The sequence below is a fragment of the Canis lupus genome, chromosome 22, assembly GCF_048164855.1.
Source record: "Canis lupus baileyi chromosome 22, mCanLup2.hap1, whole genome shotgun sequence".
Taxonomy (NCBI): domain Eukaryota; kingdom Metazoa; phylum Chordata; class Mammalia; order Carnivora; family Canidae; genus Canis; species Canis lupus.
In genome coordinates this window covers 15,325,015-15,348,134 of record NC_132859.1, presented here as the reverse complement: position 1 = coordinate 15,348,134, position 23,120 = coordinate 15,325,015, and the positions used below count along the sequence as shown (strand labels likewise).

The 23,120-nt window shown below is 41.8% G+C and overlaps 1 protein-coding gene across 20 annotated transcripts in view; it reads left to right on the top strand.

Annotated features, from left to right (window-relative positions):
• The first annotated feature begins 370 nt into the window (after positions 1-370).
• Positions 371-23,120, top strand: part of ZBTB38 (zinc finger and BTB domain containing 38) — a 132,924-nt gene continuing 110,174 nt past the window's right edge. For 12 of the 20 annotated variants that reach the window (XM_072792468.1, XM_072792451.1, XM_072792463.1 and 9 more), the window contains exons 1-2: positions 2,302-2,782; positions 12,023-12,265. The gene's annotated coding sequence lies outside the window, so the exon portion shown is untranslated. Of the gene's footprint in view, positions 2,783-12,022; positions 12,266-23,120 lie in introns of all 20 variants that reach the window. The other 8 variants (XM_072792466.1, XM_072792462.1, XM_072792461.1 and 5 more) reach the window with 6 other exon arrangements.

The window sequence follows — 23,120 nt, the reverse complement described above, 5'->3', positions numbered from 1 at the left end:
GCAAGGAGCCTGATGTGGGCCTCGATCTCGGGTCTTCGGGATCACGCCCTGGGCTGGAGGCGGCGCTAGACCCACTGAGCCGCCAGGGCTGCCCCCATCAGATAATTTAAAAGAGGGTTTTCATAGAATTCCATGTTGATTAGGAGTGTAAATTGGTACACTTTTTCATAGGCATTTGGGCTGTGTTTACCACTATTAAAGCGTCTGCATTTTCTTTGAGGTGGGGAGGAGCTGACGGAAGTGGGTGGGGCCAGGGAGAAATAGGCGTAGGGGGGCGGGGCGGGGGTATTAGGCGTAGTGGGAGGGGCTGGCGTAATGCGGGGAAAGAGAGGGGCTAAGGGAGCCTAGAGGGCGGGATCCGTAGGACTGGAAGTGATTTGGCAGCAATAGGATCAACCGGGAAGGGGACCAAGGCTTGGAGGGACCAAGAGGCACTTGAAAGGATGGGGGCGGGAAGTGAGAACACTTGGCAGTGGGAGAATTAAGAGGGATTAGAAACAATTGAAGAAATTTGACGAGAGGGGGATAGGCAGGGATTAGGAAAGTAAAATGGAAACACCTGGCTTTCAGTGATTTGACCTAGAGCCATTGGCATTGCAACCCCTGCTAACATGGAACAAGGTCCCTGTGGAAGAATGAGGTTTGTTAGCAAACAGGAAACACTGACTTTCAGAGTGCTACCGACTGTGCCTTGCAGAGTTCTTTTATTTCCTCTCGTCCTGGCTCGGTTACCACATTGTAGCAACCTGCAATCTTTAAAGACTCCTGAGTCTGAAACCTCTGGTGATCAATGGCTTGTATCTTTCTCATGTGATTCTTAGGTACAACGTGGACATTTCTGCTGCTTCAAGTAGAAGCTTACCTTGTCACTCCGGGAAATGCCCTAAATCCCGAGAGTGCATGAATGATGGATCTCTCTCTTACTAGAGTGCAAATACGCATAAAGGGGTGCAGATCCCAAGACTCCTCCACTTCTGTCTTGGTTTGAGGCAAGCATTCTTTGAGGAAATAGAGGGCCCTGTGGTTACTGGCTTTCTCTGTGGTTCATGCTGTTATCCACACAGTGAATCATAGGGTACCCAGACAGCAAGAATCAACAAAGGGAAAGGGCTGTAAAGGGCTGATTTGTATCCCTAAAAATTCATATTTAAGAATGTGATTGTATATTAAAAAAAAAAAGAATATGATTGTATTTGGAGATAGGGCCTTTAAAGAGGTGTTTAAATTAAAATGAGATCATTTTAGGTGGACCCTAATCCAATCTGACTGGTCTCATATGAATAGTAACTTGGGATATAAGAAAGACACACCAGGGATTTGCACACACAGAGAAAAGGTCATGTGTGGACACAGCAGGAGGGCAGCCATCTGCAAACCAAGGAGACAGGCCTCAGAGGACAACCAACCCTTGCTGACATCTTGATCTTGGGCTAACATCCTCCAGAACTGTGAGAAAATTCATTTTTGTTGTTTAGACAACCTAGTCTGTGGTGTTTTATTATGCTATCCCTAGAAAACTAATACAGGGGCCTTCACTGGCCTGGGAAAATAAAAATTCAAGTCATCCGGTTAATTATTACAGGGAACTATTTGGAAGTGCTCCCTTTGAGCACTTCCAAGAAGCCCCTGCTGCACTCTCACACACATATTTACATTTGTTCAAGAAATGTGGAGCTTGCTCTTATAGGGTCTTTAAAGTTCTTAGGTGTGTTGTGGGGTCGTCAAGCACAAGAGTCAAGAAAGAATTCTGGAAATGGTGCATGGTGCAATTTAGCAAGTTTATTTAAGTAGCGTAGGAACAGGACCCATGGGCAGAAAGCACTGCACATTTTGCTATGTGAAGTTGGTGTTTATATGCTTACTGCTGGGGGTAGGGGTTGCAGGGAATATTAGATCATAAATGTTTTCTTCAAATTTCTACTCATAAAACTACTTTCCAGGATTTCTCTGGGGCTTATTCAGTTCAATATTAGCTATCAGTGACATATACAGGCAGTCTTGAGACCTTTTAAGAACCTAGCAACCAGCACATATTTGATCCTTATTGGAAATATGCAGGCTAGGGCAGCCCCAGTGGTGCAATGGTTTGGTGCCTCCTGCAGCTTGGGGTGTGATCCTGGAGCCCTGGGATTGAGTCCCATGTCAGGCTTCCTGTGTGGAGCCTGCTTCTCCCTCTGCCTGTGTCTCTGCCTCTCTCTCTCTGAATAAATAAATAAATCTTTAAAAAAAAAAAAAAAAAAAAGGAAATATGCGGGCTATAGGTCAGCCTTTTGAGCCAAAAATGAACATTTTTCTGTTTCTATCCCTCATTATTTCCCCTCTGACCAATTTTTGGTCCTTAAATCTTTAAGGTTGTTGAAAGGTGAAGGTCTCATCTTCTGTGATTTCTTCAAGCTGACAGGGGTTATAGAGATGTCCCTACCTATGGACTGAAATTGGTTACTATCTGTCCCTACAACTAAACTATTATGGAAGGCCATTGCTGTAGAGTCCAGAATGAACATCAAGATAAATTTGCTTTGAGTAGTAAGGATCATCTGTCATCTAGGCGAAGGAATCAGGAACTGCTTGCGTGTATTTCAACGATAGAGAAAAAAGTGAAAGAGAACACATTAGGATTATTATTATAATGAAAATAAGAAGAGCAATGAGAAAAAAAAATAATAAGAAGAAGAGCAATGAGAAGACCCTTTAGCGTGGGCCATAGTCCACCTCCTGACCAGGAATGCCATTAAGTGACAATGTAGGGTCTTTAAGAGCACCAATTCAATTATTCATATCAGTAAGTAATCTTGTTATATTTTTGTTATAATTTTGAATGTAAATGCAACATTCCGCTTTAAGAATGGCACATGTTCCCCCTTATGCTGCTATTAAGACATCTAATTCCATTCTCTTTTGTAGAACTGCTTTACACACTTGAGTTATTTCAGGGTTTAATAATGCAATGCTATTTCAAGAGTCATTTAAGGTCTTAATTGTGTATTTATCCAGGGCCTCCGTGTGCCATATGACATCTTCTAAAACTACTGATGGAAGAAAAATAGACATATGGTCAGACCAGTGGAACACAGATCTTATCCATTATTGTTTTAGATATAGAAGATTAGCTGGACTTGTGATAGTCTTAGTTCAATGGCCATGCATCCAGGTATAACCTATAATACATTTTCTAGTCCAAACAGGTGGAAGCCAGGGCCACAAATTTGGCCCACGTAACCATTATGTTCCATTAGGTGCTAGCCATATGATGCCTGGTGGCCTTGTCCAGTCAATAGCAAACCAATCAGTTGCCTGTAAAGTAATGGCATGTTCACAGGCTTCTAGGGGGAGCCATCCCATTTGGTGAGTACCACTGGGCATGAATCAAGAGTATGTTTTTTTCTATTCTCAGCATAGAAGGGCCTTTTGGCTTTGTTGTCCTACCGTGGGAGTAATCATATATATTCATTCCATATTTGATATAATCCTTCCTGGGTGCATCAATAGGAAGGACTAAGTAGTCAGGGAATTCATTGTTGTGAACTTATCTGTAGTTTGACATATTCAGTTAAAATGTTGGTAGTTTGAGGATAAGAGAAAGGCCACTTATGGCCTGGAGAGTCATGTGTAACATTTACAGTATGCCAGGAAGAAACATTCTTTTTAATAATAGGAATATCCCTGTATGTGCTGGTAGTGGGGCGATGTGTCATATTGGCTATGTGTTGATGCAAGTAATGTCAATCTGTACCCTGTAATGGAGAAACCCACCAAGGGAGGCCTGAAGTACTTGGTATGGACAGTAAGCCACAAATCCAGCATGAAGATTGGTTTTGTAGCTCAGTGTAATGTTGTGCCGTTGTAGAAAATATTTACCACTTAAGTATGGTTTAAAGATAGCAAAAAAAAAAAAAAAAAAAAAGACTTTCTTTTTTTTCTTATCTTATTGTTTGAAGAGGAATTTGAAGTCTTCCACTGGTTCACGGGAATATGAGGACACATAGTCCAGTTCGTTATCATCCTGTGAAAGGAGGTATATGTTTAATTCTAGAAATAAAAGCCCATGTCAAGTGACCTTTTAGTTTTACCACAGTGAGAGTGCTTAATATGACCCTGTAAGGTGCTTTCCATTTAGAAATTAGTTCTAAATTGTTTGCCTTCCAACCTTTTAAATAGACTAGGTCTCCAGGGTTTACTTGCAAAGAATTTTGAATTTCCTTAGGGTCCAATTTTGGCAGTACCTTATTAGCATATTTGTTAAGAGTTTTATGGATTAATCAAGTTTATAATGAAAAACGTGACAGATTATTATAATCTGGGTTCAAGGATGAGTCAGTGGTAAGGAAGGGTCTCTCATATATTAATGTGAAAGGGCTTATCCCTAATCTTTCCCATGGGGTACTTTTTATTCTTTAGAGACCTATTGGTAAAAGAGTTACTCAGTTTTCTTGAGTTTCTATGCTCATCTTGGTGGAATGTCTTTTTAAATTATGGTTAGCCTTGGGGCACCTGGGTGTGGCCTAGTCAGTTAAACCTCAGACTTGATTTCAGCTTAGGTCATGATCTTAGGGTCATGAGGTCTCTCCTTCCTCTCCCTCTGCCTTCCCCCAACACACACTCTTTCTCTACAATAAATTAATAATAAAAAATCCATAAATTACGGTTAGCTTTTTAAACTTTGCCTGGTGATTGAGGGTGTCAGGCTATATGTAAAAAATATTTTATTTTAATGGTTTGGGGCACCTATTGAGTTATTTAGGCTCTAAAGGATGGGCCATTATCACTTTGAAGAGATTGAGGGAGCCAGAACTCGGGGATGATTTTGCTTAATAAAGTTCTTGTTAGTTCAGTAGCCTTTTCTGTCTTGCATGAGAAGTCTTCCACCCATCCAGTAAAGGTAACTATATAGATGAATAAATATTTATATTCTTATAAGGTGGCATTTGTGTGAAATCAATTTGCCAGTCTTCCAGAGGATATGTTCCACATATTTGGACAGGTGTTAAGAGGGGGTGGTCATAATGCATCTTCAAAGTTTGCATGCCTTTTGTAAGATGGCTCTTAATCCTATTCTGTCAAACAAGGGTTTGGTGAAATTCCCTAAAATTCCTCTTCCATATGAGTAGCCTGGTGTAGGCCTGTTGCTAATTTCTGTTTTTCCTCAGGGACAAAGATTCCTCCTTTATCAATCTTATACCATCCCACCACAGTTTTAGCATATCCTTCCCCAAGTGCTCCATCGTTCTCCTCCATAGTAAAAGTGGGAACAACAATTTTTAAGGGATTTGAGACTGGTATAAGACATAACTAGCTTAGTTCGAGCTGCCACTTTAGCTACCCAATTGTCTAAATTATTTCCTTTAGATTCTAAATTTTTTCCCTTTGATGTCCCCTAAGATACATTACAGCAACTTTTTAGGGAGACAAACTGCCTCTAATAGAGTTACAATTTCAGGTCCATATTTAATAGGGTAATTATGACTAGTTTTTTTTTTTTTTTTTAATTATGACTAGTTAATAACCCCTTTTCCTTCCAGATGCTACCTTGTGCATAAGGCACAAGGAAGACATATTTTGTATCTGTATGTATACTGACTCATAGGCCTTTAGCTAACTGGAGACCTCTAGTGAGAGCTGTCACTTCTGCCTTTGGAGCTCAAGTATTGGTCGGTAATGGGTTGGTCTCAGTAGCTTTCATTAAGCTAACAGTTGCATAGCCAGTCTTTCCGTGTCCTCCTACTGTCTGTAAACCAACTATTGGCATTATCTATGGCTTGATCTCTTAGACCTGAAAGCTGGAATAGACTAATTCTATTACCTCTTTACAGTCATGTTTAGACATAATAGTAGCATGCTCTCGGCCAGACATGAGGTATGCCAGGTTTAGGGTTTAACAAGTTTTGAGAACAGTATAGGGAAAGTCTAAATATAGCTTGATATTTAGCCAATGGTCCCCCTGTCATCTACTGATATCCTTTAGTTTCTAAAATTCCTTGAATCTGATGAGGAATCATCACTGTCAATGGCTGTCCCACTGAAAGTTTAAATGCTTCTATTAGTAGTGCAGTAGCTGCTATTGATCAGAGACATGATGGTCATCTTTGTGGGCTACATTATCAATGGCTTTGGAAAAATATCCTACAGGTCTCAACTCATGCCCTAGTTTTTATGCTACTATTCCTAGTTCTTGGTCCATACAAGCTTCGAATACCATACATAAATGGCTGTCCTAAGTTTGGTAGAGCCAGAGCCTGGCTGAGGATAATTTAGTTTTTAGTTGTTTAAAGGCCTCCTGTTGTTCTTTTTCCCATTTTAAAGGCTCTTCATCTGGCCTCCTAGTGGCTAAGACTCCAAACTCTGGAATCCATTAGCAGAAAAATGCAGCCATTCCTAAAAAGATTGAGTTGGTTTTTTTTGTAGCAATAGGTCCTATTCTATTGTTGCTCTTTTTCTCTCAATTGACAGGGAACGATGCTCAGGAGTTAATTCATATCCTATGTATTGTACCTTCTGTTTAGAAATTTGAGCCTTTAAAGATAATATTCCATATCCTCTCTCTCCAAGAAAGTTTAGTACAATAGAGTTATAGTCTGAGGACTATTTCATGGGGCTACATGTTGAAGTATCATCAACATATTGTACTGTTGTTCCCTGAGGCCATGTAAGATCTCTAAATTCTCTACTGAGTGCATTGCCAAACAAATGAGGACTATCTCTAAATCCCTGTGGTAGGACTATCCATGTAAATTGGCATGCTTGATGTTCTCCTAATGGAGCCCATTCCAAGGTGAATAGAGACTGGGCCTCTTTGCTTAAATGGATACAAAAGAAGGCATCCTTTATATCAAGCACTGTAAACCATTCTATATTTGAGTCGGTATAGTATTTGAGTCCGTGTAGTATAAGAGTTTGGCACTATAGGGTGGATCGGGACTACAGCTTCATTTATTGCTCTAAGGTCGAGTACTATTCTGTACTGTCCATTAGGCTTCTTAACAGGCAAAATGGGAGTATTATAAAGGAATTGGCAAGGTTTAAGAATTCCATATTTAAGAAATTTACCTATAAGTGGTAGGAGTCCAGCCCTGGCTTTTGTTATAAGAAAATATTGGGTTTTGTGTGAAATAGTAGCAAGATCCTTTAGGCTTATTTTGATGGAGTGGGCCTGTATGTCTTCCCTGGGATATCACAGTTCCTAGCTTATGGGTCTACTTGTTCCCAAATGTCATGGAGGATTTGAGGATGAATGTTTGGTTTTTCTTTGGCCCTCAGGGAGAAGAGACTATCCTGTCCAGTTAGTTTGAACTAGCTTCCCAAATTAAACATGAGGTGCCTTCCCAGTAGGGGAGTGAGACAGGACGGGAAAACCAGAAAAGAATAGGTAATTATTTGGTCTTCAGATTTACAGGTTAAAGAAAAAGTTTGTAAATACGATTTAGGTGCTGCTTCTATTCCAGTAATTTTGTTTAGAAAGACAGGTCAGGCTAGAGTGCCGAGCAAGAACAGAGTAAGTAGCTCCTGTATCAATAAGAAAATCAGTGAACTTATCTCCCACATCCAGGGCAATCTGGGGCTTGGCCGTCTTGATGTTCAAAGGAGCCAGACCAGCCTCAGCCCAATCATGCCATCTCTTCAGGTTGTTGCTCTTGGGTTGGGAAATGAGTTCTTGTCTTCCTCCCTCTCTCTCTCTCTCTCTGGAGACAAGGACGATCTCTTTTCCAATGTCCCTCTGCCTTGCAGGCAGGAAATGGCCCTGGCTAAGAGCATTTATTTGGATATTCTTTACTCCAATGTACAGTTTGGCCACACCTATAGCATAGGGTCTTACCTGTACTTCTGTCTGATACTAGCTTCTTCTGCTGCCCCTGGTTAGCCTGGCATTGTGGGGGATCTGCGGTAGTGGCAGCCAATATTTGAGCCTGCATTCTGCCTGTATTTTAGCCCTACCGTCCTTCTCCTGTTTTATTATTTTTTTAAGATTTCATTTATTTACTCATGGGAGACAGAGAGACAGGCAGAGACATAGGCAGAGGGAGAGGCAGGCTCCTTGCAGGAAGCCCAATGAGGGACTCGATCCTAGGACTCTGGGATCACAACCTGAGCCAAAGGCAGGCGCTCAACCACTGAGCCACTGAGACACCCACATTCTCCTGTTTTAGAGCCATATCTCTGTTATTAAGGACTCCAGAGGCCATTTCTAATGGCTACTGGATTGGAGTTTGAGGGCCTAGGGCCAACTTTGCCAGTTTATAGTGAATGTCTGATGCTGACTGGCTCATAAAATGCATACCTAAGATAGTGTCCTTTGTGGTATGGTTTGGTCTAAGTTTGTGTGTTTACAAACTGCTTCTATTAAATGCCCCTGAAAGAAGGCTAGAAATTCAACATTTTCCTGGGTCACTTCTTTAATTTTATCAAAATTAGCAGGTTTGGAGGAGGAGGCAAGATGGCGGGAGAGTAGGGGGCCTCGTTTCATCTGGTCCTCCAAATTTAGTTAGATAACTTTTAACTGAACACCTATGAATTCAGGGATCCCTGGGTGGCGCAGCGGTTTGGCGCCTGCCTTTGGCCCAGGGCGCGATCCTGGAGACCCGGGATCGAATCCCACATCGGGCTCCCGGTGCATGGAGCCTGCTTCTCCCTCTGCCTGTGTCTCTGCGCCTCTCTCTCTCTCTCTGTGACTATCATAAATAAATTTAAAAAATAAATAAATAAATAAATGAACACCTATGAATTCAACCTGAGATGTAAAGAAAGAACAGCTGGAACGCAACAGAGACAAAATTGACAGGTTTAGAAAATCCTCTATTCATTTCCTCCAGTAAAAGGCAACCATGTGGTCTTGTCTTTCCCTGCCAGGTCTGTCCTGTTGGCAGTTCCAGTGAGGATCAGTATTAGGAACAGCATCTCCTCCTACTGAATAATGATTTCTATCCCTAGTTGCCAGCTCACCTGCAAATTCTTGTGCCCCAGTCCAAATCAGGCCTTTTCTTCTGGGGTACAATAATATGTTAAAATAATATAGATATCCTGCCAGGTTAAATCAAATGTTAGAGACACCTGGTGAAATCCATCTATAAACTTGGATGGATCCTCTGAGTATCATCCTAATTGTTGTTTTATTTGAGCCAGATCTGACATAGAAAATGAGCAATGTACCTTAATTGTGCTCATTTCCCCATTTGCTACTTCCCACGGTGGGTACAATGCTGCCTTAGTCTGAGTATTTGGTAGATATGATGTTCTGCTTCTAGTATGTCCCACTGGGCTTTGAGCAGAAGGTTCCAAAGGTTTATGTGGAGGGGGAGTTACTAAGGGACCTCGACTCGCTTTGGGCTTATTTTGACTTTTTCTTCTGCTGATTATCTTATTTGTCTGACTCAATTGGTTTCTTTGATTGGGGTGGTCTGTAAACAATCATTGTGGGGATCCCTGGGTGGCTCAGTGGTTTAGCGCCTGCCTTTGGCCCAGGGCATGATCCTGGAGTCCCGGGATCGAGTCCCACATTGGGCTCCCAGCATGGAGCCTGCTTCTCCTTCTGCCTGTGTCACTGCTTCTCTCTCTCTCTCTCTCTCTCTCATGAATAAAGAAAATCTGTAAAATAATAATAAACAAACAAACAACATTGTATGAAAAATCTAAAAGTGAGGGGCCCTAGAATCTTGGCGGATACATCCTACAAGTCTCTCTTAGATTAAGATCCTGACTCAGTGCCATAAAGGCTTGGATATAGGGCACTTTGGTCCATTTTCCCTGATACCTGCAAAAAAGGTCTAATTGATAAATAGTATTGAAGCTTAAAGACGCACTAATGAGCCATTTTTCATCATCCTCCAGAGAATATTGAAGCCAGGCATTGTTACAGAAAAAGATGAGGCACTTATTTAAATCCTGTTGTCCAAATTGATTCCATTGTGCTATGAGACAGCCCAAAGAGTAATCCTTTGGGACTGAGGAAGTTGATTCCGTAGTTAATTCCCCTATAAAGAGGAGAGTGCATTAACTAAGAGTCCATTACCAAAATTTCCCTCCACTTCTGAATGGCACACCATCAGAATATTGCTTCCTGGGGTTCAGAGTGGTGGGAAATGCTCCTTATTCTTGACTCTTTGTGTACCTGAGAAAGGGTGTCAGCCTTCCTTCACTTCTCCATTGCATTCTAGGCTATAGTGGCTGCTGGTGAACAGACTGAAACGCCACAGGGATTGGGGCTGCCTCTTTAACATTTTGAGGGAGTCAATATATTTGGTAACCAAATATAATAAGGGTATAATAATACCCTTTGTAAACATAGGTCTAGTATGAATGGATGGGGTAGAGGTCCTAACCTTTGTTAAGAAGGGGCAACTATTTTGTATTGTATTAAGCATCATATATCTAAGCTGAAAGTACTTTCAATTTAAGAGCAGGACCAAGAATGCCAAATAACCCTTGGGTAAGGATAAATGAGAGACATGAAAAAAACAAGAGTGTGGAACTCCTATTTAATCTGGGTAACTTTCTTGGAGTCTTTATCCATGACCCAGCCCCAAGAGAGCGGTCCCTTATTAGGTGAGTAGCACAACTACACAATAGCTCTGATTAGTCCCTTTCAAGAAGCATGCTTCCAGATGTATCTTGGATTTTATACTTATCAAGGGATCACACTGGGTTATTCAGGAAAAAACCTTACATGAGAGTTGTGAGATTGATGGTTGTCCAAACAACTTATGTGGCCGTCCTATGCCTGATAAGAATACATGAATTAAAAGAACAGAAAAAACAAGGAGAATCTGATTTCTGAGCCTAATGCCATCATAGCCAAAGTAATACTGTCTAGTGGGGCAGCAGGGTCCATCCTTTCCCATAGTGTAGCCACCAGCAAGAGGTTCTCCCCTGAGCACTCAAGCAGGACACTTTCCAAAGGGTCATACTATTCAGAACATCTCCAGAAAAGAACAAGTAAGAAGTAGAGGCTGGAGAAATAAAAGAGACTTACCAAGCTGTACAAAATCTTTTGGATTCACTCCATAATCCCTGTATAGAACACTAAAAGTATTACAGGGTTGCTGAGCACAATGGTCAAGGCCTTAGTAAGTTTATTTAAGTACCATGGGGATAGGACCCATGGACAAAAAAGAGTCATATGGATTGATATGAGTAGGGTTATATGGATTGATAAGTATCTGTTAAATAGAGGACATTAGATTAGATATTGAGTCTGGGAAGTCCAGGAACTTGAATTCAATTTTTAGAAGTCAAAACAGGGAAGAAATCAGAAGTCCAAGAAGCTGATTCTTAACTAAGTACGGAACAGCCAAGAGTCTTATGTTTCCTATTAGGTCAGGACTAGAGGTCTGAGTATAGATGAGCCTGAGCCTAAGGATGTGGATGGTGACATGGTCTTGCTAAGTAAGCTAAAAGAATGAAAAGATGGGGAGACAACCTCAGATTAGGGAAAGTGTGAGGGAGTAGGTGACAGACAGTTTTTTCCACTAAAAATTTCTTTGGGCCCTGGTATCCCAAAGAAAGTAGCAAAACTCAGCCAACTCAAGTTTTAACACTGTCTTTTCTTTGTATAATCTCTACCTAAATTCCAGTTTGTTGTTCAGTGTGCCTCCTATATGCTGAGGAATGTTAAAGTCCATGAGGGCATGCTCACTGCTGTATCCTCAACATAATCCCTAGGAGAGTGGCACTCAACAAGCATTTGCTGAATGGATCAATAGATATATGGTGTGGATAGATGTACGAATCTGTATTGATCCACTATCCAGTGCCCACTCCTTCTTCCCACAGTGATCTGTGATTCCCTCTGTGATAGGTCCATTTCTCCAACCATCTGCCTCTTCATAGTTCTGAAGGTCCTTAGTCATTTGGCTAAAATGCCGTAGCTCTGGAGACTAGGTACTTATTAACTAAACCGTTGTACCACTTATTCTTATAGCCTTAAATTAATTTGGGTTAATTCTTAACTGTTTCCTTTCTGTACATATGTCATTTAATGGTTTGCCTTTATCTGATTTTCCTCAATTTCCTGTGCATTTGTGGTTTCCTACAGGAGCTCTCTACCAGAGGCCTCAGGCAACCATACCAAACGAGCGTGGGCATCTGAGTTTTCTCAGAGGACTCTCTAGGTGCTCTGGGCCTCATCCAACTGATGTCCATCCCAACATTCCCACCCAGGGTTATTTTTGCTAGAGGAGGAAGAATGCTCTCCCCAGATCCAGTTCTTGGGGAAAAGAAGGATTGTTGATCTAGCCAGAGCCCACAAGCAAGGAAGATCACTCTGTAGCAACTAAAGGTGGGTGACTTGCTTTTTCTCCAGTTCAGTGAAAGTGGTCCATGTCTGCTTGCTTTCCCATTAATTTCATAAGTGTGTTTTTTCCATGTGATCTCTGGCATAAAAAGGAAGGAAATATTTTTGAATTGATAGAGTAAGCTTCATAGGGAACCAAGAGTTCATCCATCATTGACTTCCCAACCTCTAGCATAGTGCCTGATAGGTAGATGTTCAATAAATGTTTGATGCAAGAAGGAAAGGACAGTAGGAGGGAAGGAGGGAAAGAGAGAGAAGGGATTGGAGAATGGGCATAAATGGAAAGAATGTTCATGTATTTTCAGAAATAATGTGATGATAACATAGTAGTGTTTCCAAAGCTAAGTAAGTGCACTATCACTGATACCTAAAATATATTAGGTCATTTTGCAAAATGAAGGATGTATTTATAAAGATAAAGTAATAGTAACAGCCAGAACAACAATAAATGTACTACTTGGAGCATAAGCATAAAGATAACAGCGGGGATCATAGTTTAAGATAAATTCAAAACTCTATAATGTAACATCTATTTGTTCTATTTATGCCAACAACCAAGAACTTTATGTATAAATGCAAGCTGATCATGGAGTGATAGAATTGACTATAACTGCTTGGCTTAGTATTTAGAAAAGGTTAACCAGTTAGAAATGGTGTGCTGAGGAAATTTACAAATGTCTAAGCTTCCTGCTGTTGAGGGGGATTAACCACACAGTAATTCAACAATGCTCAAAAGCATTTAATACGTCAAGGAAAAACATCTCAGTGTGCGGTGGGGGAGGGGGGGGCAAAAAAGATGAAGGAAATTAGCTTTTTTTTTTTTTTAAGTATCAGTCTTTTATTTATTTGAGATCATACTGGCTATACAGTTGAAGTCCAGCAAGCCAGTCTAGGTGACACATACTTTGCAAAAGAACACACCACAGTGGCAGAAGTAGAGGGAAATAATTAAGACATATAATTTTTATAAAATCAGGATCTTCTAACTAAGGGATTATTTCTTTAGCAATTCAAATAGCAACATACATTAAAGTTCATAATATTAGGAAAAGCCACTATAATTTCATGTTATTTTAATTTGGGAAAAATAAAATATAACCTAGGAGAAAATCTAAAAACATCTCTAAAGCAAATTCAGAAAAGCTTTCTCTTGCCCACCTGTGCAAAGATTGTGTCATTGAGGTGTCTAATTTGGTTTGAAGGGTTTGCCGGAGTAATTTAGACCATCATCATCAGCACAATTGTATTCTAAAAGAAAACTGTTGGTAACATGACTAGCAAAAACAAGAAACAAAAAACAAAAGCCAAACCCACCATCTTATTTGCTGTGGGTTGTTCCCAAAGTTATAATAATATGATCCAGGCTTTCCATGTACAATACATTTTACCTGTGAAACTGACTAGTGCCAGAGTTCAGTAAATCCCAAACTTCAGTCAGGGATAATTTTTACCCTACCTTTTACCAGGCGTACTGCTACTGACGTGTTTTTTCTCTAAGTAATATTAAGTTTTGTTTTTGTTTTTTTAAGATTTTATTTTTAAGTAATCTCTCCACCCAATGTGGTGCTTGAACTCACAATCCTAAGACCAAGAATCACATGCTGAGCCAGCCAAGTGCCCCAAGTCAAGTTAGTTTTTTGACCTACATTTTTAAAAAAAGATTTTATTTATTTGTTCATCAGGGACACAGAGAGGCAGAGACACAGGCAGAGAGAGAAGCAGACCATCCGCAGGGAGCCCGATGTGGGACTCGATCCCAGGACTCTGGGATCATGTCCTGAGCAAAGGCAGATGCTCAAACGTTGAGCCATCCAGGCATCCCTTGACCTAAATATTTTTATAAGGAAACTTAGTGGATGTTACCACCTAAAATCATCTCAGGCATTCTTTGGAAAATACTTCAATCACGTAGTAATAATCATAATCATAATCATAATAGTGATGATAAGTTAAGACTATTTCCAAACTAATTCTGTGAAATAGAGACAGATTGGTAGGGAAGAAATCAGAGTCCTTAGAGCTCATGGGAAAATGTTGGGGTAAATCATATGCTCAGATTACAGTTTATTCTTTGAGGCTTTATTTAAGAAGTGAGTTAATATTTACATGACATTGAACTTCAAAGTCCAGGCAATAAAGTGGAAAAAAGAGTGAGAGAAAAACAGTTTGTGTCACTTCCTTGCTCTTCCTTGCCCTGTGGTGAGCCACTGGAGAAAACCAAAGCGGAGGGCTTGGGTCTTAAATTACCAGAGTTGAATAATTTCTTATTAAGTTATTAAAATTTATTCTGCTGAAATGCATGTGTTATGTTACCTAACTCACCTTATACTATTCTTGGTGGAGTTTGATTATGTCTTTAAATAGTAATCTTTCCTTAGTGCGAAATTCTTTGCCTTTTTTTGTAGGGATGCAGTCTCTGGTCATGTGTGTCTTTGCCATGATATTCTTGACTTATAGAAAAGAGTGCTGCTATTATAACAAAGTAGGACATTATTTATCTGTATGAGGCAATGAACATTACCAGTTTTCTCAAGTACTTCCTTTCTGATTCTTCTTGTTGAGGGGTTTTCACTCATTCCTGACTTTTAAATTAGGGCAGCCTCATACATAACACTAGCAAGATGGACAAGGGATGGGCCATGTAGAAGACATCATTCTGGGCTTGACTCAAAGGGAATCATCATGCCCGAGAAAGTAGTAAACCAGTGGCTACCTGAAGGGAAGCCACTACTTGCATTTTAAAATCATCATGTAGTGGCATCTGGATAGCTCAGTTGGTTAAGTGTCTGACTCTTAATTTGGCTTAGGTCATGATCTCAGGGTTGTGGGATGGAACCCCGAGTCACGACCCTCTGATCTCCACATAGTGGGGAGACTGCTTGCAATTCTCTCTCTCTCTCTCTCTCTTCACCCTCTGGTCCTCCCCCACCCCCTACCCCAAAGTAAATAAATAAATCTTGAAAAAATAAAGTCTGGTCATGTAGTATTTTGAGATTGCATGTGTTTAGATACATTTGGAAATGTTAGGCCCCATAAAAGGTCCCTTTAAAGTCAGGCTCCATAGTTTGACAGGTCTATGTGTTCATTTTTTATTTTTTAAAGATTTTATTTATTCATGAGAGACACAGAAAGAGAGAGGCAGAGACATAGACAGAGGGAGAAGCAGGCTCCCTGCAGAGAGCCTGATGCAGGACTCAATCCAGGACCCCAGGATCACTACCTGAGCCAAAGGCAGACACTCAACCACTGAGCACCCAGACATCTCTAAGTAATTCCAGTTTAATAGTGAGAAAAACATCAGACAAACCCAAATTGAAGGAAATTGTATAAATAATTGACCCAATATTCCTCAAAACTATCAGAGTCTTCAAAAACGAGGAAAGTATAAGAAGCTATCTATCGCAGCCCAGGGGAGCCTAAGGAGACATGACAACTGAGTGTAATGTGCTCATCCTGAATGCTTTCCAAGAACAACAACAAAGAGACATTACTTAAAAACCAAGGAAATGTGACTATGGACTTTAGTTAAAAATGATGTATCACTATTGATTCAATAGTGATGGCAAGCTTACCACACTAATGTAAGGTGTTACCAGTAGAGGAAAGTTGAGTGTTGGGTATATGAGGATTCTCTCTACAATCTTCTCAACTTTCCTCTAAACCTAAAACTAAAATGAAAAGTTTATTTTAAAAAAGCTGTTATATGCTACTGATGAATTAGTGAGCTCTACATCTGAAACGAATGGAGTACTATATGTTGGCTAACTGAATTTAAATTTAAAAAGAAGAAATAAAGCTAACTTCCAGAGAAACCACTCTGGAAAACTACTGAGACTCTCTGTGGCTCCCAATATTTCCTGAAAATCCTAGGGAAACTTTATAAGCACATCCAGAATTAGTTTGTGCTTTTGGGGCTCAGCAGTTGAGCATCTGCCTTCGGCCCAGTGTGTGATCCCGGATTCCTGAGATCGAGTTCCACATCGGGCTTCCTGCATGGACCCTGCTTCTCCCTCTGCCTGTGTCTCTGCCTCTCTCTGTGTCTCTCATGAATAAATAAATAAAATCTTTAAAAAAAATAAAAATGTAAAAACAAAACAAAACATGGTGAGCAGAAATAACTTTAAAAGCTCACCCCATCCCTTCCCCAAGTTCGCCTCTCAAACTGAGTTCAGCAGCACCAGTTTAGTGACATGTCCGTATGTTCTCCTTGGGTCTCTACTTGCCTGGGAGAGAGCAGTAATCATACAATCAGAATATGATCCATGCTGGTTGTTTGTTTTTAATTTTAAGAACCAAGCTCTAGATGAAGCACAAACAATTCTATTTCTAGAACAAACCATAAAAATTATAAACCTCGGTGCCATGTAACAGTGACAGGAAGGGGGCCAAGCATTAGGGATGGGGCAGAGGAGAGCAGAAGAAGAAGGACATACAAAGTGGCTTAATTTCCTTGTCTATGAGAAAGGAAGCCACACGAAGCCACTTTACACTGATAGGTCAAGAACTAGAAAATTATACTTAAACTTCTGTTGCTTTCCTTTTGATTGGACAGCTTTTGCAACTGTTTAAATTTTTAAAAACCAGGTACATGTTATCATATTTAAAAATTTTAGAAAACTGGTTTGAATAGAAAATCTGTAAAGGGGAGATTGCCCGTTTATTGTAGAAGAGGGGCTGTACTATCACCAGGAAGTTGGTTTGAGTCCCCTCTTTGTGTATGGGGATGTGCCCAGAGGTGAACGTGTCCAGTGTTGACTGCAGCCAGTGACCTCAAGGAGGTCTGGCCTTCCCGTCAGTGCTGAGTCACTGGCTGAACAGCAGCTGACACGCTCTCCTGACTATAAGGCACCACAGGTGCCCCCTCCGCTCAGCCTCAGACCTCAGGAACAGCCCCCTGGGAATCCAGCGGAGGTGCTGACAAGTCCAGCACAACCTCCCGGAAAGCCTTCCTCCACCTCCAGGGAACATGTGGTGGCTGTCCTGCTTTCTCTTTGTCCCCTTTTCTGATGATGTCATTCTCATCCGTTCCATGGAGCTGTTGGAGGACAGAACACAGCCTCTGGAACTAAAGGACCAGGATGAGAGGGTAGCCACATACTGTCTTGTCCAGGGGGACCTCATGCAGGGCACTCAGACCTTTTATGCCCTGTTTCCCTCCTACCCTCCCATAATATGCCCTCCCCATGTCTGTGGATTCTTTATTGTGTAGGAGACAGAGACACCTGGCTAGCCCAGCTGTGTCACCATCAGTTGATGTCTGGTGAGGGACCTTCTTTATAGCACCTTCCCTCTGGAAGTTGGCAGCAATGGGCCTTGTTTGGGTCAGACTAAGTGTAGACCTCACCTTTACCCAGCTCAGCTTTGGTGTTCACCTCTTCTCCAAGTGTGACTGTGTGCCTGCGAGCGTGTGTGTATGTTGCCCTGTAAAGATTTGGGAGAGGTTTCACTCTCAGGCCACTCTTCTTTGAATTCCTTTGGTAAAAGTGTTGTGGTAAACCAAGGCTGAGGCTGGGAGTGACTGGGTTTTTGCCTTCCCTAGATTCAGGCAGGAGAAAGGTCTAAGAAGCACTGAGCTAGTTGCAGACTGCTCTCACTGGTCACTGAACAAGTATCTCATGATCATGTGTCCTTGCTGGAGAGGATTCTTCTGGGAAGTCCTGTGAGTCAGGCAGGACCCCCAGAGTCCTCAGCTGGATGACTTCAAATGAGTCAAGTGCTTTTCTTGATGCCTGATGAATAAGTGGAAGATAATGCAGCTTGCCTTCCCTAGTCTCAAAGGCTTCTGACCCTTTGTAGGGGGCGGTCAGCGGTAGGGAAATGTGTCATCAACATTTCCCTTTGCTGACCCTTGTCTTTCCTGCAGACCCATGTCAAACACCGCCTCTGAGCAGCTTGACGTCTGGTTTCTGCTCTTATCTTGTTTTTCTTTTTCCTAATGTTTTTTTTTTTTTTTTTTTTTTAGATTCTAAATTGAATCACTCAGGGCTCTTGATGGTCTCCAAAATTAGTTGAATTTTCCTAGCCAGTTATTCAAATTCTGGCCCCTTCCCATTCTCCCATTTGGAACTCGCCCTGTCGTGCAACTGAATTCATTAGCTAACTATTTCCTATCACAGACGCCTTCACCCTTGTTTGTGCTTCTCCCTTGGTCTGGATGTACCCTGCCACCCCCACTCCTTACATTTTACTTTCTCTTCTTATGTAAATCCGGTCCAATACTGCTGATGCCCCTCCTGCTGCTCTGTGGAGCCTGCCCCAGCTGTTCCAGCCCCAGCCCTGGCCACTTCTTGAATCTCTGAGCCCATAGTCGTAACTGTATTTGTGACACCCTTGCACTTGGCACACACTGTTTGATGACTGTTAGCATCTTATCTGCCCGGTTTCTCCTTTGTGTTATGTGTCTTTCACTCCACTGTATTTCCAGAGTATTTCCAGAGCTTGGGATGGGCTATATAATGGGTGCTCCTTGATGTTTGCCCAAGATAAGGATGAAACAATCTGCCGCCCTGAGCAGTGCACTGAATGCTTGTTCCCAGAGCCCTTGGGTTCTAAAGGAGCCTGCAGCTTAGAGTTGAGGGAAGGGTTTAGAGAGAAGAAATCCAGAGGCGGTTGGGGTTATATATCTCTTCTTTGTTGCTTCGAATAACACTAATTTGAAAAAAAAATTATTGCTAAATATTTGAAAACCATTAGTCTCACTGTTATGTCCATGCTTAATGTGGTAAATGAACAGTAGGGGAAATTCATGCTCACCGGTGAAAGGAGTGCTGGTAGCACTGAGGAACCGCCAGGAAAGGAAGAATTTGGCCCAAAGAATGGGCACTTTACATAGTACCAAGAAAAAAAATGTCTGTCCTACAAAAAGGGATTTAATTAGACAACTGAACTTGCCAAGACCATCTGACTTCTAGAAGTTTGCATTTTTAAAAAATATTTATTTATTTATTTATGATAGACATAGAGAGAGAGGAAGTTTGCATTTTGGGTCACAAAACATCTCAAGTGATTAAAGCTCTATATTAAGGTGTTTAAGCAGTTAAGACTATCTGCTCTGGGCAAGCCCCCAAGAAGACAATGTAAAGCCCAGGCCAGTGAAGGTTTGTTTTTACGCAAAAGACAGAACCAAGGCCGCCCAGCTCAATAAAAAAGGGATGGGGTGGCATAAAGGCATAGGCAAAGTCAGGTGCAGCCAGTGCAGAAAACCTCAGAAGATTGCTCACCTGGTTGGTTGCTCACTTCAGGCTACCTCATCCCTGTTTCTCTTGCCTGTCTCTGTGTGCTCAAGATGGCTACTAGCCCCAAATCTACAGGTCCTTCTGGTACCAGAGACCGTTACCATCTGATGGCAGACTGGCCACCCCTCAGATTCCATTTATAAGAGGGGGAGACCCTGGAGTTGACTGAGTCCAGCCCATGCTAAGTGGTCCATTCCCTGCCTAATCAGTGATGGTGGCAGGGTCACAATGAGATTAAGAAGCCCCAACAGTGCTGGCTGGCTGCAGGACATGAAGTATGGGAGTCTCAGCTTTCGGGGACAAGCAGAGTGTGGGTGGGGAAAAGGTAACTGGTGTTGCAGTCACCCCATGCCTAGCACTCTCTCATGGACACAGAGACACCTGACACTGTACTTTGCAGGAGGTTTCGGCACACATGTCTACTGTGCAAGCACAGCAATGGTGCAGGCAGGTATTTTCACTGACAGATTCCATCAATAATTGTAATGTTCTTCCTTCATCTGGAGGTGGCAATCTCAACTCCTTCCTTTGGTGTGGACTTTGCAGCATAGGATGGGGTCCGGTTGGCCAGTTTCTCAGTTTTAGCAACAGAGAAAGTAAAAAAAAATATGAGGACTTCACACAGTATAGTCACATTTTAAGTAAAGGGTAATGTTTGAAGTCAGCACGTAAGATGAAAGCATATTTAATCAAAATGTCTCTTGAAAATCCTCTAAATCACCCAATAAAGTATGGGACACATACATTTCTCAGTATGCCCTACACAGCCAGTTTTTCCTCTAGCACCAGAGCAGTCCTTTTTTTTTTTTTTTTTTTTTTTTTGGCTGACAACCAGGCAGTGTGGTTGGCTGGCATTCGGGGGCTGTGCTTTATGAAAAATCTGTAAATGTTAGATCCATTCTCAGCTAGAGAGAGCTGTATGCTAAAGAGGACCATGATAGCTGAGGACCCCTAGAGAAATGCAAGTTCCCCCTGAGACACCTCATCAGAAGAACGTAGTGGTGGAATACCCCATAACATTTAATCTTCTCCCTGCCCTGCCTCTTTCTACCCCTCCCCTCTCCTTCTTTCCTTCCTTCCTTCCTTCCTTCCTTCCTTCCTTCCTTCCTTCCTTCCTTCCCTCTATCTTACTCTCCATCCCTCCCCTTCCTTCCCTCCCTCTCTCTTGATTGCTTTCTTTACTTTCTTTCATGGATATATAGTTAAATTGATGACTCTTTAGTTGTTTGCAGGATAAGATGTCACTGTAAAAGTACAGTACTTCAAAAAAAAAAAAAGTACAGTACTTCTGTTTGCCCATTTGGCATTTATGTATCTTTTCTCTCTGGGGATAAGGCACTCTTCCAGGCAGGGACAATGTCTTGTAGTTTGCAGCTTTTCCCCTTTACCTTCCCCAACCCTGGCTCCACCAAATGCAGCCCTTTGTACATACTGTGTCCTGCTTTCATGTTGTTTGCTTACTGGTTGATTTGAACCCTGCTATGCTTGGTTCCCCTACCTGAGAAATGAACCTTAACCAAGGAGGAAAAAGGGTGCATAAAAACAACACTTCTCTGATTGTGAGGGATTAGCTAATTATGGAAGGCTCATCCTTCAGATCATCTCCCTAAAAATGAAAAAATGGATTGGATCAGTGGTTTTGAACTTGGCCATCCATAAGAATCACCTGGAGAGAACAGATTCTGATTCGGTAGCTGGTGAGCAGGTCACAAATCTGCATTTCTAGCACCATGGCTGCTGCTGCTGCCTCATCCCCAACCAGTGTTGATGTTTCCAGTGGGCAAGACCACACTGTACATCATGGGGAAGGGCTGTGATTGGAGGAACAGTCCCATGTCCTTGTGAATGAACAAAGGATTGCAAGACTCCTCAGCACTTGGCATGTAGGTTTCTTGTACAGGCAAAATGACTTAACATTTGCAGAGTGTTTAGAGCAATGCCTGACACAAAGTGAATGCCATGCAACTGTTTTTAAGTAACAGTACTTTTGAAAGCACATGCCAGTTATCCACTAGTATACTCCTACACCTCTGAAAACATGAAATCAGCTTCCTCAGATGCAGGTGGAATCTTGGGTGGTGACAGCTGGAAAACAAAATAAGAAGCAGCATGAATGTTACTCGTGATAACTTTACCTGCTCAGGAGCACAGACAGCCCACGGGATCTGAACCACATCTGTTGTCCCAGAGGGCATGTTGCCTTGGCTGGGCTGGAAGAGACAGGAACAAATGCACAAGCATAAGCCTCCCATGATGGGCCCCCAGGACCATCACTATTCTTTGCCCCAGGATAGGCCTCTGCTAAGCTCTGTTGTACATTGAACCTGCTCCTAGTCACTATAGACCACATTACTCGTGTTCCATCACAACAGGTATCACTATTTGAGATGATCTGATTGATGCGGATCTATTTGTTATGTCTTCCCCACTAGAATGTAAATGTCCCCATCTCATTCTCTGTACGTTCCAGCACCAAGCACAGTGTTTGACATAGCAGTCGCTCCATAAATATTTGTTGAATGCATGCACCATGATAGTGACCAAGAGTGTGGAATCAAAGGGGGAAACTATAATACTTTGTTTTGCTTATCATCACTATTCTATCATTTCTGTAGGCTGGAAGCTGCTTCCCAAAAGCAGAGGGTCTGAAGGCAGATTGTCCTGGGTGGGAACCGTGGGAAAGGGGCCTTCCCATCTTGCCTCTCAGCCCTTGCCTGACTGCCTTCCAATGGGACATTTGTCTAAAAGTCTTAATACAGGGACGCAAAATAAATAAATAAATAAAATAAAAAAATACAGGGACGCCTGGGTATCTCAGTGGTTGAGCATCTGCCTTTGGCTCAGGTCATGATCCTGGGGTCCTGGGATTGAGTCCCACATCAGGATCCCCCATAGGGAGCCTGCTTCTTCCTCTGCCTATGTCTCTGCCTCTCTCTCTGTATCTCTCAGAATAAACAAATAAAAAATCTTTAAAAAAAACAAATTAGAAGTCTTAGTGCAAAGTATAAGGTAGCTGGTGCCTGGACAACCCTTATTCTTAGAAATACTCACATACTCTAGATGGGAGGCACAAAACCCAAGCCACTTGTGCTTCCCTGACAGAGCAACTGGCATGCTTTTCAACTTACTTCTCTTGACTATTGATTATAAAATTTACTGTCTTATATAATGAGTTGGAACATGGGCTGAGCATCTCAGTAGCTCAGATCAGAGAGAAAATTCTTAATTGGGGGCGGGGAGGGTCACAGATGAACTCATAAGTACAGTGAACCCCAGCTTTTGGGCAGTGTTTCTCACTAGGACCCTAGTTGGCATCTGAGCTGGGATATAGGTTGTGTGGTGGGACTGTCTCACACAGGCAGACAGTTAAATCCCTTGTCCCTGGGGAACTAAATTTTGACAACCAAAAACAAAATGCCGTCAAGCATCCCCTGGGGGTGACTGCCCCATTGGAAAACTGCTAGTTAGAGGACAGTAAATTGCTTCATTTTACTTAAATGGGCGTTTTAGCATCATCTTGTTCGGGCAGCTTTAAAAAGTAATTTTCAATTACAGAAGTAATACATTCATTCTCTTTGTAAAAATAGATTCTAGATCAAGCTGGT